This window comes from Chlamydotis macqueenii, chromosome 4, assembly GCF_036417535.1.
Source record: "Chlamydotis macqueenii isolate bChlMac1 chromosome 4, bChlMac1.mat, whole genome shotgun sequence".
Lineage (NCBI taxonomy): Eukaryota > Metazoa > Chordata > Aves > Otidiformes > Otididae > Chlamydotis > Chlamydotis macqueenii.
Genome location: NC_141559.1, coordinates 36,669,581 through 36,683,477, shown reverse-complemented (window position 1 = coordinate 36,683,477; position 13,897 = coordinate 36,669,581). Strand labels below are relative to the sequence as shown.

General features: G+C 42.7%; 1 protein-coding gene across 8 annotated transcripts in view; it reads right to left on the bottom strand.

The window, feature by feature from the left end:
• TMEM131L (transmembrane 131 like) overlaps nucleotides 1-13,897 on the bottom strand; it is an 81,054-nt gene that overhangs the window by 54,076 nt on the left and 13,081 nt on the right. Inside the window, exon 4 of one of the 8 annotated variants that reach the window (XM_086747452.1) lies at nucleotides 12,694-12,891. The exons of 6 other annotated variants lie outside the window; for them this stretch is intronic. The gene's annotated coding sequence lies outside the window, so the exon portion shown is untranslated. Of the gene's footprint in view, nucleotides 1-12,693; nucleotides 12,905-13,897 lie in introns of those variants that run through there. One more of the 8 variants, XM_086747454.1, reaches the window with a different exon arrangement.

Below are 13,897 nucleotides of genomic sequence, written 5' to 3'. Positions count from 1 at the left end.
TCCCCTCCCCTTTTTTCCTCTGAAACAGAAAAAAAAGAATATTGACTAAAAAGAAAACTAAGCAAAGACAAGAAAACTCAGACTTAGGACTAAAAAAAAAAAAATCTGCTTTTAATTTATTCTCTTTAGTCTGGGCAGCACACCTGATACCACCCACCATGAAAAGAAGCCATGGAAAAGTCAGTGAGTTCACGTCTCCTAAAGCTGCAAAATCCAAGTTTGACACAATAGTGGAAGACATTAGCCTGGACTTCGCATTTCCTCTCTTTTGTGAATTTCAGCCCAATTCTTTAAAAAACAAAGTACAACCTTTCAGCATCAACCTTTAAGTATAGTAACTCGCTTATAAGCATCCAACGTCATTCCTTCTTTGAGCCAAGACAACCAAATGGGTCAACCAAAACAGGTTCAGTATGGAAAACTATTCAAGTTGTCTAGACAGTACTTTACCAGATAGCTTCAAATGCTACTACTGTGGAAAAACCAAACACTACAATATACAGTTTAGATGCATTAGGCAGTAAATTATTTCACAAACTGGTAAGACACAGGAGAAGTCCCTCTCAAAAACTTAAATATATGCACCTCTTTCAAAATCCTTTTACCAAACATTTGTAACAGACCAAGACCAGCCTTCTCAGTGCTTTCAGTTTTCTAAGGAGGAAAAACTATCGCTGCTATTTATTGCCAGACTTATTAAAAATTTAATTCTCTCCTCCAACCAATGAAACTTCATACAAGACTTTCTGAAGCATGTGCAAAATACCCAGAATTTAAACTACATATACTAGCTTTCTAAGAATACTTCTTTTTTCGTGTCTTTAAATAGCATTTCTACAAGCCATATTGTATGACTGTGAAACGATGATGCTAAGAAGAAATACAAAGAGAAGGAGCAAGGCTACACTTTTCTTAAAAGCACTTTAGGCATGGTGCTGCAGGGTGAAGCTGCGTAGAGAACAAAACTGCTCTCTCACTGGGGCCACTATCAAGTCTTAAGAAGGAAAAGCTAAAGATAAGCCAGTAACCAAAGAGCAGCACCAAAAAAGTACCTTAGCCCAAAATCAACACCTCTCTCTCAAAGGAGCATCCCTCTTTTTCTTGTTTTCCACTCCTCCCAGCTGGGATGTATTGCATCCTCTGTAGTCTCCCTCCAAATGTTCTGGTATCACTGGACAAAGCTTTTTGTTCTGGTGCAGTAATCTATTGGATCTATGCCATTTTAGAGATGTGACACATAGTATTATTTATTAGATAGGACATGTATTTTCTGCAGAAAAATATGGAACTTTTTTCCTATGAAGAACCTTTTAAAACTACAACAGCAATTAAAAAATTGCAGACTACTTACTGTTCATTCATATTTTATTAATTGATCGCACTGTGCATTTTCATCTTCATCTATACACTTCAATAGCCCAGTCATATATATACCTGCTCTTAAAGTAAAAGCTTTTCTTTTCCAGCTCCCCATACAAAACTCTGGTTCCAAGTATATCCCCTCCTGCGGGCAGAAAAAGAAAGGGGGAATCCTCCACAGCATCGGATCATTTCCACTTTCTCACCTAAAGCCAGTAAACCCCCACGGTGGCAGGACACCACGCAGACAGCCTGCCGAATTCCCCTGGCTGCCCCTTTTGAAAAGAGCAGCTTGCTGCGCTCGCCTGTCTTGTGTCACTCAGCACTCTGGGTCATGGTATGGAAAATGAAAAGACAGCTCCATGATTTAGTGCTATTAATAAAAGGAAGCACTCTGACAGTGTATTTACGATCTATTCCTGAGTACTACCGTATAGTCATGCTTTGTTAGATTCTGTTGTTCAAGAAAACATAGATATGAAAAAATTTATACCAGAAAATTCAAACTGGCAAAAATTCAAAAATTTTGGCATTACCAGGATTAGCAGTTACAATGCTTATTGAAGAAATTACCAGGTCCTTACAAAACATCTGGGATCTGTTGAAGCCAATGCACAGCATATGCTCTGAGCCAATTTCTTCCGACATACAAAATGCTGCAACCTTCTGCTATTAAAGCAGGACCATATGAAACACACTCTGTTTCGCAGGTTTATTAACAAAATGTCTACCACCAAAAAAACCTCAGGTATGTTACGGCTGGCTCATTAACCTCTACAGTTCTGATTTCCAGCAAGGGGCACCTTGAGCCAAAGAGTTAAGATTTGTTTTCTTCAGCAGGACACTTGGTGAGTGAAGCAAGGGGAGAAAAATGAGCTGAAAAAAAATAGCAGGAAATCAGCTTTTGATTATTTTGTATCAGTTAAAAAAAGTACTTGCAACCAAGTACTATATTAAGACTCTACCTCCCCTAGAGTCTTACATTTCCTCCTGTATTTCAAAGCTAAGAAGCTAATCGGAGTTCACCAACCTGAAATTTTCACCTGGGAAACTAAGGGCAAAGAATCAGTAAGCTATTTTTACTTTCTTAATGAGCCTCAAACCAGAGGTGTGCTTCCACTGCAAGAAAGGATGCACTTTGCTTCTGCACACTCCACACATTAACTGATTTGGCACGGAGTTTCTCAAGCTGCCCATGAGAGGAAAAGCTTCTTCAGACAGGACAATGATCTCTCTGCAGCCCAAAGGTGTATTTAACCGAGCTTGGCCGTATGTCTCTCACCGCTCCTTCCTCTGCAAGATAAGCAAATAAATGTCATGGTCCCATGTGGGAACCCACCGTGACCTGAAGCCAGCAGGGCCTCACATGGACAGAGGGGCAGCTGGGGTGGGCCTAGGAGAAGGACCAGCATGGAGCACTCAAAAGTACAGACGCACGCGTGACCTAACGACATGAAAGCAAGCTTGGCAAGTGCATTCAACCTCTGAACAGGCTTCTTCGTGTCACTCCATGACAATATTTTACCCTAACAAAGGAGCAGTAAGGCTTTGTAAGGCAGATCGATGATTGTTTCAAAATGGAAGAGGTTGCTGTTGGCAGGAGTATGGCAAAAAGACAGAGGGAATAAGGAAGCATGAGGTGCCACCCCAAACCACAGCGACCAGTAGGTAACAGGTGGATTTGCAGCTACCCCAAGGTCACGTTTTCAACACCTCATCTTACCTTTCCACAGCTTGTAAAGCTTCAGCAGACAGAGGGGGGGGAAAAAAAAAAAAAAAAAAAAGGTGTGAATGTTTCACACTGTCATTGTCCCCACTCCAGTACTCACATCCAGCAGGACATAACCTCCATGCCAGACTTTGCGACAAAGCCACAACAGACATGGGGCAACTTCCAGTTCTCCAAGTCCCACGCGAGCTTACTCAGTTTGGGAACAAAAGTGAAGGTCCTCATCTTAAAATCTGGAAGTGTATGCTCTTTATGGCTGGGCACTCCCCTCCCTGCATAGCAAACATTTCAGTAATTATTTCAAGAACAAACCATCCACCAAAACACAGCCCACCGCTTGAATAACCAGAAAGCTTTAATAATTGCTTTTATTTACAAGGAGGGAAAAAAAAAAAAAATCCAAGCAAGACTGAAAGCATGGGGACCAGAGCAGGGGCGTGTGTTTGTTTTAAAGCCACTACCCGCATCTGCGGGATCAGCCACATGATCCCAGCAACACTGGGAACGCTCACAAAGGCCAGAAATGCCCCCTTCTCAAAAGGGCAGTTTAAACGCTGCAGAAACTGGGTCAGCAACAGGCCACAGAAATACCTCAGCAGGCAGCAGGCACCTCGTGGGCTGAAGGCAGCAGGCTTGCGGCAAAGGACTTGAATAAAAGACAGAACACACCAAGACAGAAATCAGACAATAGCTATTGAAGAAAGGCAGTTAATAGCAACAAAGCACGTAAAGCACGGGTCAAGGAGTCGGTCAAGTACAGGCCCTTCAACTCCCTACCCTCCTCCAGTTGCCAGGAGTCAGGATTTAGACACAAACCAGCAATGCACATGGCACACAGCACTGGCAGGCAGGCACAAAAAAAACTAGGCAAGCACGTTAAATCCACAAAAGATAAAGACCTGCAAAATTTATTCTACAATATTACATGGCTGCTCCCTTCCTGAGGGCAGCACAGTGCTCCTTGTTGTTCCAGTCTCATTTAAAAAAAAAAAAAAAAAAAATAATAATAATTACATGATGTATGCTTATACATGGTTAGAATATTTGTCATCTCTATGTTCAGGTCTTTGCTGTTTGTATGTTCACTGATGTTTTTATTGCAGAGACCTTAATTTTACAACGCCCACCCACAACTTCAGTCAATAGGACAATGTAATTCAGCACAAAAAATAAACAGGGAGGCGAAATGTAAGAGGTGACCTACAATGTCACTAGTGAGGTGTGACCTGCTGACTGCTCTATACCCTGTGTAACAGCTGATGTTAAACGAGTGTGCAGCAGGACTGTTGCACACTTCTGCCAGCCAGACTGGGGAGACTTGATTCCGTTTCGCATGGACCCTTAAAATCATTTCACATAAACAGAGACGGTGGTTACACAAGGCGCAAGCAGTTATGAATCAGTCACTCCCTCCTTTCTCTCATTCCACTTCCCTTTCACTATTGTGTATCTTTCTTTTCATGGTTAGATTGCAATCTGCTGTTGTCCTTTCTCAGTTTTGCCTATCACTTGAAATAAGCAAGCTTTCATTTTTCCCTTCCAACCAGTATCTTTGGTCACTTTGCATTTTTACCAGGGGCACCTTCTTCTCCCCAACCCCTTTTTTTTTCCCCTCTTCACAATCTTTAGTTATTTTTTTCTCCTGTTACCATACTTTTCCCCCACCGCTCTGGCAATTACACTCTATCCTTCCTCTGCTGCCAAATTCTAGCCCAGACAGGTTCAACATCGCATCTGAACGGTTTCTGGCACCGCATTAGGCAAGATGTCTCACCAGCATCACGTGCCACTCACCGGCCACCCAGCATCTCCACCCCCAGCTAGGTGACCATGCATGGATGGTGGCATCCTGTTTTGGTAAGGTTTTTTTAACCAACACGCTGCTCTGAGCTTTGGTAAGAGGCTGCAGGCTGAAGAGGAGCGCCCTGCGCACCAGAGCAGACGGGAGCCATAAGCACCTACTCCCTGAGAAAGGTCTGGTGGTTGCAGGGGTGCCCTTTGCTTCTGTAGCAGAAAGTCCTGCGGTACCCAAAGTGCAGACTGCCAGCCACAGCCTGTGCCCCAGAACAATGCAGACCAAGGCCAGGTGTCTCAGGTCTCTGAACTTTTATGAAAACAAGCGCAGAGAGCGCAGGCCGGGCTCGATGTGCAAACAAGAAATGCTGGGAGTTTGAAAAAGTTACTGCAACTTCACCTGTCTCCTTGCCCTCAGCAACAAGGGGAAGCTGCATGTGACAGGGGAAGCAGCGAAGGCAGGAGAGCTTGGGGGAACGCAAGCAATCCCTCACCCTGGGCTCCGAAATTAGGAAACCTGACATTCCCCCTTTCTCTGAAGGACTGGGAAAACGAGCTGCTCCCAAGGGCAATTCAAAGCAGCTAAATTAAACTCCTTGACTCTCCTCCGGTGAAATCTCTTTCTCTCTCACTGCGGAAGGAGCTGGAGGTGACCAGCCTTCCAACATCTAAAGGCTTGTCCCAGAATTACTCCCCTTCTGTAGGTGACCACGTACTGGTGGTGTATGTCACCAAAGGCCAGCTCCAGGTCATGGGGCAGGTGAACCTTGCCTACTGGCTGTCCTTACAGCTCTTCAGTTGCTTTGAAACACTTTTTTTTTTTTATCATCACTGCCATACTCTCTACATTGGCCTGCTTTCAAGCAACAGATGGGCAACGCATGGATGCCATGAAGGCACTGTAAGCATACGGGATACCACACAACACTAATTATGGGGCAACAATACTGCAGAATAGTCTCATGGTTTCAGTAACACTACTGCTTCTCCCACTTAGCCACTACCTTGCTGCCACTTCCTTTTCCTCAGATGCACAGCCCCTTGGGCTCTGGCTCCCCATCGGCAAGTGAGGATTCACGGGATTCGCAGTAGCCTCTCTGGAGTGTGCTGTGCAGGGACAAGGGACTGATGAGCCCACAGCAGATGAAAAGGGGAAAAAACAGCAGTCAGTGTAACCTTGCTGTGTAGTTTGTTGATAGATGAACACCGCTGAGTACCCAGACAGCCAGTGGGCACTTAATGAGAAAAAAAGAAAACCATCTCTCCTCCTCCCATATTCCACAGCAAAATCCCACTGCCTCTCCACCCAGTAGTTTAACATCAGGACACTGGTGTAACAGTGACGCTGGGCAGTACTCATTAATACTGACAGCATCACTACTCCAAAATGCTCAGGATCTGCAGCTAGTGCGCGGTGCAGGAGCTGACCTCCTACAGCATTACTTCAGCCAGGAGCTGGTGCCCGATGCCCAGACTGCACAGAAATGGTGCATGTCCAGCCCTGTGGGTGATGAAAGTCACTTGCCAATAACTTTGGTAGAGTCCTAAGGTAAAAACACAAACCTTTTATATTTCCAACGCTTCCAATAATCCTCGTTAGATTGTTCTACTTCACAAGTAGAAAGCAAACAACTTCACACAGTAATTTCTGCATTAGCTCCTGCAAAGACAACTAAATCTTTCAAAATGACATCTAGCATCTACAGCTCTGAAATTCCACGCAGTGTACATCTTCATGCTCTAAGCAGTGCCTCAGTAACAGCACAGAAATGTAATTACTTTAAAACTACAACTTTTACTTTCTGCTAACCATAACCAACTATTTTTTTAATGATTCACTGCAACTTATCCTCAAAGAAACTAAAACTACTGTATCATCAGATAATTCAGTAAAATTCAACCAGTTTTGCTCTTTATCCTACAACTCTCTCAGGATTCAGCTCTGTTGTGCAACCACAACTGCTAACACAACAATATACAGGAGGACACTTTTAAAATGGAGTGAAATGTACCCAGAGACCCCATCTGTTCATAAAACAGCCAGCTTGTAACAGATGAGTAATTAACAGCTTTTACATATTCCCACTAAGAAAAGCCTTGAGAACGTGGTGCACTTTGCTCCGGTGCTCCGACACAGAGCAGCCAGGAAGCCTGAGCACCTTAAAAAACTGCATGTGTGCATTTTCAATTGCTTGTGGAAACTGCGTGTGTGCATTTTCAATCGCTTGTGGAAACTGCACCTCTCACTTGAGCGCGCTACAGCGATGGAGTTAAAAGGCAGCACAACATACAGGAACCTCAAGACCTTGGAAACCATACAAAGGATCCTCCTCGCAAGCAATACAAAAACAAGCATGCATCTGTTTTTTCTCTCTCCAGTGCAAAACACATCACAGATTGCTGGCTCAGAGTCAAAGAAGTCTCCAAAGTCCCTCTTTGTTCCAAGTGTATTCCCAACAGCAGCACAACACACTGCTCCAATCAACATGGACCAGTGTCCTAAATGCCAGGAGATGGCATTTAAACACATACACATGCATTCATACGGCCCAATTTCGGGTTGATAAATGACCGCTGAACCTGCTCCTGTTCTCACTGATAAGAAATACATACCTACAGCTGAAGGACTGCAAAGAGTTGCCTGATCCCACCAAACCCATGTGCTGCCCATGGAGGAACTCTTCAGAAGTGCTCACAGGGGAAAGAGCACCAGCAGGAAGCAGGATGCCAAGTGGCCTCTTTTTTTTTTTTTTTTGTGCTTAGTTTTGATAACCAGAAATGGCAGAAACAATTGAAGCAGTTTCACAGGAAAAATCAAGACCTCCGTATACAAACAAATTTAAAAAGACTTAAGTATTAGCATTCAGATCCACTGCTTGCCAAACACTGTCAGCTCTGAAAGAAGTGTTCAGGAGTTGATGGCAGCACTCACAGTGACTCAAAGCCAGTCTCTAGAGCCTCTGGAAATATGATAGTCTGTATAACAATCCCACTTTGGACCCACAAAAGTTTTCCAAGTATATACTCACCACACTGGTGAACAGAAACCCCCCCATAAATCAGGAGGGGAAACAGGGCTGTAAGAACATGGCAGCGTTCAGGGGGCACAGACAAGAACAAAGAACAGTAAAACGAGAGATTTAACTTTCCACTAGATCAGGTAACAGCATTCACACATGATTTAAAAAAGCTGGGAAATTCCCACGCAGAAGATAGATATATATGTGCTAGCAACAAGGCAGACAGTAGCAGCAACTAAGATAAGTAGCTTACAAACTGGTTATTTATCTATCTACTTTGCAAAGGTGGGACTACCTATTTAATTGAAAATTAACTTTTTTTTTTTCCCGGCAGAGGTGCAGAGATACATTCTGACAACAGAATTATACTTCAGCCTCTCAAAGAAAATAACCAGGTCCCAGAGAGAAACATTAAAACAATGAATAGCAATTAAAAAAAAACTGGAAAGTAAGCTATAATAATTTATATATGCAAAAGTAATACTGAGAATATATTATCAGAACAATTTTGACTTACGGTCACTTTCTTCTTCATATATATAATTCAGGTTTCTGAAAGTCTCCCCAGGCATTTTGAAGTGTGTCAAATCATCATCCTATTGATATACAAAAGCCTCTCCATAGGCAGGACCAGTTTCAAAACTTAGGACTGCAAATGAACTGAGGTCATTTATAACCAAGGCTTGTCATCTATAACAAGTAACTATGTTACTTCAAGTGTCACCATCCCACCATTTGAAAGAACCATTTCTAATCAATCTAAGCTTAAAAAAAATACATTGCATTGTTTACTGGATTTCTACTGCTTCCTTAAAGAGCATGCTGTTGCAAATAAAGATTTTAACAAAACTTTTTCTTCCTCAGAAAGCCTAACTTCTAACGTAAACACAATAAAACCATGAACCAGAGACAACATAGCCGGTGTTTCCAACAGCACTGAACAACATTATACACCATTTTAACTTTCTCCTTTCTACCTCCAAGTCTTCACAGCTTCTCCATGTGTCTTCACAAAGTTTTGAAGTAAAAGCTAGCTTTTATCTGGCAATAACAAAAGGCATTATTTTGCACGTCAAATTTCTTAATTTTTACATCCCTGGATTTGTAGTGTATGGGTGGGTGAGATGGTAAAACCACCAACTACAGCTCACTAGGTATTGCAGCAGGTATCTTAAAGCACACAAAAGGCTATTAGAGAATGGGAACGTCACAAAATGAGAACAGAGGGCTACTTCTTGCTCTACTCTTGGAAAACATTTTCTCTTTTGTCTCGTTCTCCCCATAATTCTGAGCAAAAAAAAACTTCTTTATGGTGAATGTTTCTGATTGAGGAGTTTCTGTGTACATCTATTGTTCTACAGAAAGCAAACTTTGTTTGTTTGTCTGTTTGTTCAGACACACACATGTGAAAAACACCCTGAGTTGTCCTTGTCTAAGGATATTTCCATTGCACTTTCTAAGATCTACCAAGACCAAATAAATAAATAAATGGAGTCGTGCCTGTACACCACTTTGGGGGCAGGAGGTAGAGAGAAAGATAATGCAACTATTAACACAGCCTAGCTTTGCCCTGTATCTTCCTCGTCTCAGGTGTCGGTCTGGACATTACACAGAACGGTGGATCCCTCAGAGGACAAGACAACACCTAAATTGATCATATTGACCATGTGCTTCTCCCAGGCTATTGCCTTATTTGATTAAAGCAAACTCTTCACAAATATAAAGCAAATATTTGCAGTGAGCACTCAGAACTCTGCAAAAGACCTAATACACAGTTATCACATTCAAGTATAATATTCAATATCCTTTTTCTCTCCCTGAAGTGGATAGGACTATTTTGTCCTGATGAAGGGAGCTGGTCATTCTGTAACAACCAACACAAAGAAAAAGTCTCTTCCCACAGTAGCTACTGAGGAAAGTGGATAAAAACTAATGTTAAAGACAATGTAAGAAAGACGGTTTAAAACTTAGGCTTGAATTTATAACAAAGACTGAACTGAAAGGGGTACAGATAAGCTACTTGCTTTATCGTCCTGTCCGTGTTTTCACTTATGTTACTACAGCGAACAGCAGAACTACTGAAAAGGCTCCCTCATCTACTTGCCTACAAGCCATGCACTCAGAGCCACTGCCAGGGCAGGAGCACAGCTTTCCCAAAGTACATTTCCTACTCCAATTAAAACATGAGGCATTACAAGCGATGTTTGTGGTACCTCTGAGCCTCTAGGAAAGTGATACGCAGGTAACAGCATTGCCTGTAACACCTTATTACACAGCATTAGAGAGATTTCAGGTAACGTTATACTCAGCTTCGAAAAATCAATCCAGCGTGCTGGGGCTGATGATTCAAAAGTGGAAGGTCTGCAAATTCCTGAAAGTGAGCAAGCTGTTTTAGGTTTTTCTACTTTGTCACAATTTGCCAATCTGTAGCAGCAGAAAAACTATTACTCTAAATGCTTACAGGGTGTCAATTTTCAAATTGCTGACAATGGTCTATTATTCCAGATGTCTATCGTTTAACTGCATAATGGTAAAATTAATGTTACTGCAAGTTAAGCCCTCTTCAGGGTGACTAAGAAGCAGCTATTAGGGAAGTAAAAATAATGTATTAATAATAAATGTACAGATATAAAGCTAAATCTTTTGTGGCCCACTGCCCACAAATCAGAAGGATTAGCTTGAGATTAACACACATCTGAAATTCATTACTAGTATATTAAAATGTAAAAGTAGAAGCATAAGAAGAGAGGTCCTACTCTGAACTGCCTATATTACAGAAGCAGCATGTATAGGCTAAGCAGACACTAAGTTTACAACGATTAGGACAAGGACAAACATGCCACAGCAGCTGTTTGCTTTTGCTTTTCTTTTCTTTTTTTTATTTTTAATCTTCTGTAAACATACAAAATGTGTCCTAACAACCTCTTTTTCAAAACAAGGCAGGTTAAGTTTAACAAGAAAAATGCTGTGTTCCAGAGCTGACTTGCAGAGTGCTCACAGCATGCAGCTGCTTGCCATTAAGAGCTGACCCTCCCCATGTGTTTGCTGAATGACTATACCAACAGCCTGTGCCACCACAAGATCTGTCTTAGCTCCTGCACAGCTTTGCAGCTGGTACTGAAATAAACACAGAATGGGAAATAAGATACCATATACCCTTATCCCACCTGCTCAGATCAGGATTGTCCTAATTCTTTAAGACCGTGCATTCTGGGTGGACTCTGGCCCACAGCATAGGCTACCAGGGTTTTACAAAGAGCCTGAAAAAAATTAAAGCCGTGAAGAACAAATTATGTACGTGTGTTCGCTCTTGCCTTCAACTTCCCACAGAGTGGCAGGCTGTGTGATTTGCCACACCAGCCACCCAAAACCCGTGAAACCGCCTCCAGGGCTATCCATCACACCGATGCAAATGCTTCACCCTCCTCCTACCCAACAGCCACTGATGCGGTAAGGCATTACTCCCACCATATGACAAGAGGCTCTCCCTCTCAGCCCGTCTCCTCAGCTGCACACTTTTGGGGACTACCTGCTCATCTCACCAACAGTGAGCAGAGCAGCAGATTTGGCTGGTCCCCAGCCCCTCCTGCACAGCAGCAGATAAAGAGAGCAAGGAGTCAGCCTTGGCACACGTACCACCACACAAACTCCCACCCCAACAGCAGGCTAAAAGCACGGTGGAAGAAAGAGTAGAGAGGAGAAGGAACCGCAGAAAGAGCATGAAGATGCCACGAAGTCCAGAGCAGAGCCGCACGAGGACACAGAGGGGCCTCCCTGGGAGCAGCTCAGGAGGAGCACAACAGAGATGCTGTCCTGCAGGCTAGCCAGGCTGCCAGACATAGCGCCGGCGTCCAGGACGGCACCCATCCAGCACAGCAGGAAGAAGAGACCGAAGAGCGCTTCTGTGCACATTTTCAGTTGACACTGCCACAGAAAGCCACAGGGAAACCGGTCAGAGAATGATCACACGTAAACGTTGACCTGGCAAAAATAAAACAACTAAGTGCTTTTAATCCAGAGGAATTTTCTGATATGACTTGCAGGGCTGCACAAGACAGGGCACAGCACCAGGGCAGTAGAGGGCAAGACAGCCTCTTCCTCTTACAGTACAGAAACTACAGCTGTTTCAGGCACAGCCCAGATAGAAACTAAAAAGAAAGAAGAGATGCCATAAGGAGGTACGCAAAAAGAGACAGAAAGTTGAGAAAGTAGGAAAAAAAAAAGTGAAGAAATTAGCAGAAGAAAGATACAGGACATCAAAATGCAAAGCCCAGTTTATTTGTCTGTTTAAAACAGGTTATACACATGTGAGAAAGCTTACTCCAGTAGCACGTATCCACAAGGGTAGCTCCTTCACATACAGTAATTCCTGTGCAAATAATAACCTCACAGCCCCAGCTGGGAGGAGACTCTCACTGCCTGCTATTTTTACCAGTATAGAAACTGGGGTAAAGACAGCCTGGGTGGCTTTTCAAGGCAGCATGAGCCATATGAAAGCAAAAGTGTTAGTTCTCAATCACCACACTGAGATTGTCTTCATTTCTCAAAGTTAAATTGTCACTCATAGATGAGAAAAGTCCATTTCAGGGCAGTACAAACCAACGTATAGATCAGTCACTGATCAGACCATGGGCATCTTCCAGCCCAAGAGGTCTCACAACAGCACGGGGAAATTCACACATACGTACGTACACACCAGTAGGGGTTTTTCAATGCAAACAGACAAGATTTTGACGACGAATGGGATTGCAACAGCGCATCAAAGAGTAATTAAATCTGTCCATACATCACCTTTAAAATCTTTCAGTTAAGGTCAATTAGGTCCTAAGCTGAGGACAGAAGTTTGACAGTTCTTTGCAAATTGCAGCAGGACTGTCTCATTTGCCATTAACTCCAGATCCCAGAGAGCCACAGCATGAGCTGCTCAGTCTGGTGTCAAACACAGCACGCCTAGGCCACTGCTCTCATTTCTGAAATATCTGAAAGTGACTGAGAAACGAATACATAAAAGGACAGCTGACTCATTTGCTAGCACACAGCACTGGTATGTCCCAGGGGGAAAAAAAAAAAACAAAACAAAACAAACCAGTTTTTTTTTACTCCCTGTATCAGCAGATAGGCAACACAACTTTGCAAAAGGACCAATATTTTGGAAGAAGCAATGCACACGATGGCACAGCTGCCCCAAGAGCACATAATACAAAGTTCAGCAAGGCAAAGTTCATCAGGGAATGAATTACAACACATAAAACAGAAGATTAAAGCGGCAGGAGTTCAGCCTGCCACCCTTGCTGTGCCTGGCAGAAGTGTAAGTAAGGAGAGGCAGAGCAACACTGGCAGTTCCTTCCAAAACAATCTGTTTCTTCATCTACAAGAGATTCCCCCCCAACTTTGTTGACCTAACAATTTCCCCCAGTAAGCTTTTTTGTATTCTAGCTTCATGTTATCCTCTGTGTTCCTTTTAGAGGTTTCCTTAGGGATTTTCACCCAAGCAGAACAGGCAGGTACATGCATCTCATTTTCAGCCCTTTACTACTAAGGATTATATAAAGTAAATTTCTTTTGTGTAGGCATCCAGTAGAACTTAAGATGAGCAGTCCCTTGGTAATTTGGTGAAACTGTAAGTAGGATACAACAGTAGTGACTTACCAATTAGAAACAAAAGTTAACCAATGTTGAAGCACTTTTTGGTGCATCCCAGTGCAAACACTCATTCTGTGCATAGTGTGGAAGTGTGTTACTTTAGACAAGTGCATTAATGGTGACTAAAAAGCTCTTTCCACAAGGAAAAGAAATACAGGTGGTTTTTTTTTTTTCTTAACACACACACATATTTCTGCTTCTTTTGTAAAAAAGAAAATTTAAAACTTAATAAAAGCAATTTTCACTATTACAAGTTAGGACCAAGTGTATATCCTAGAAAAAGCCTTCATGTAATTTTTCAAATACTTCTGTCCTGGTTTAGGACAGAAGTTTAATGATGTCCTGGTTTAGG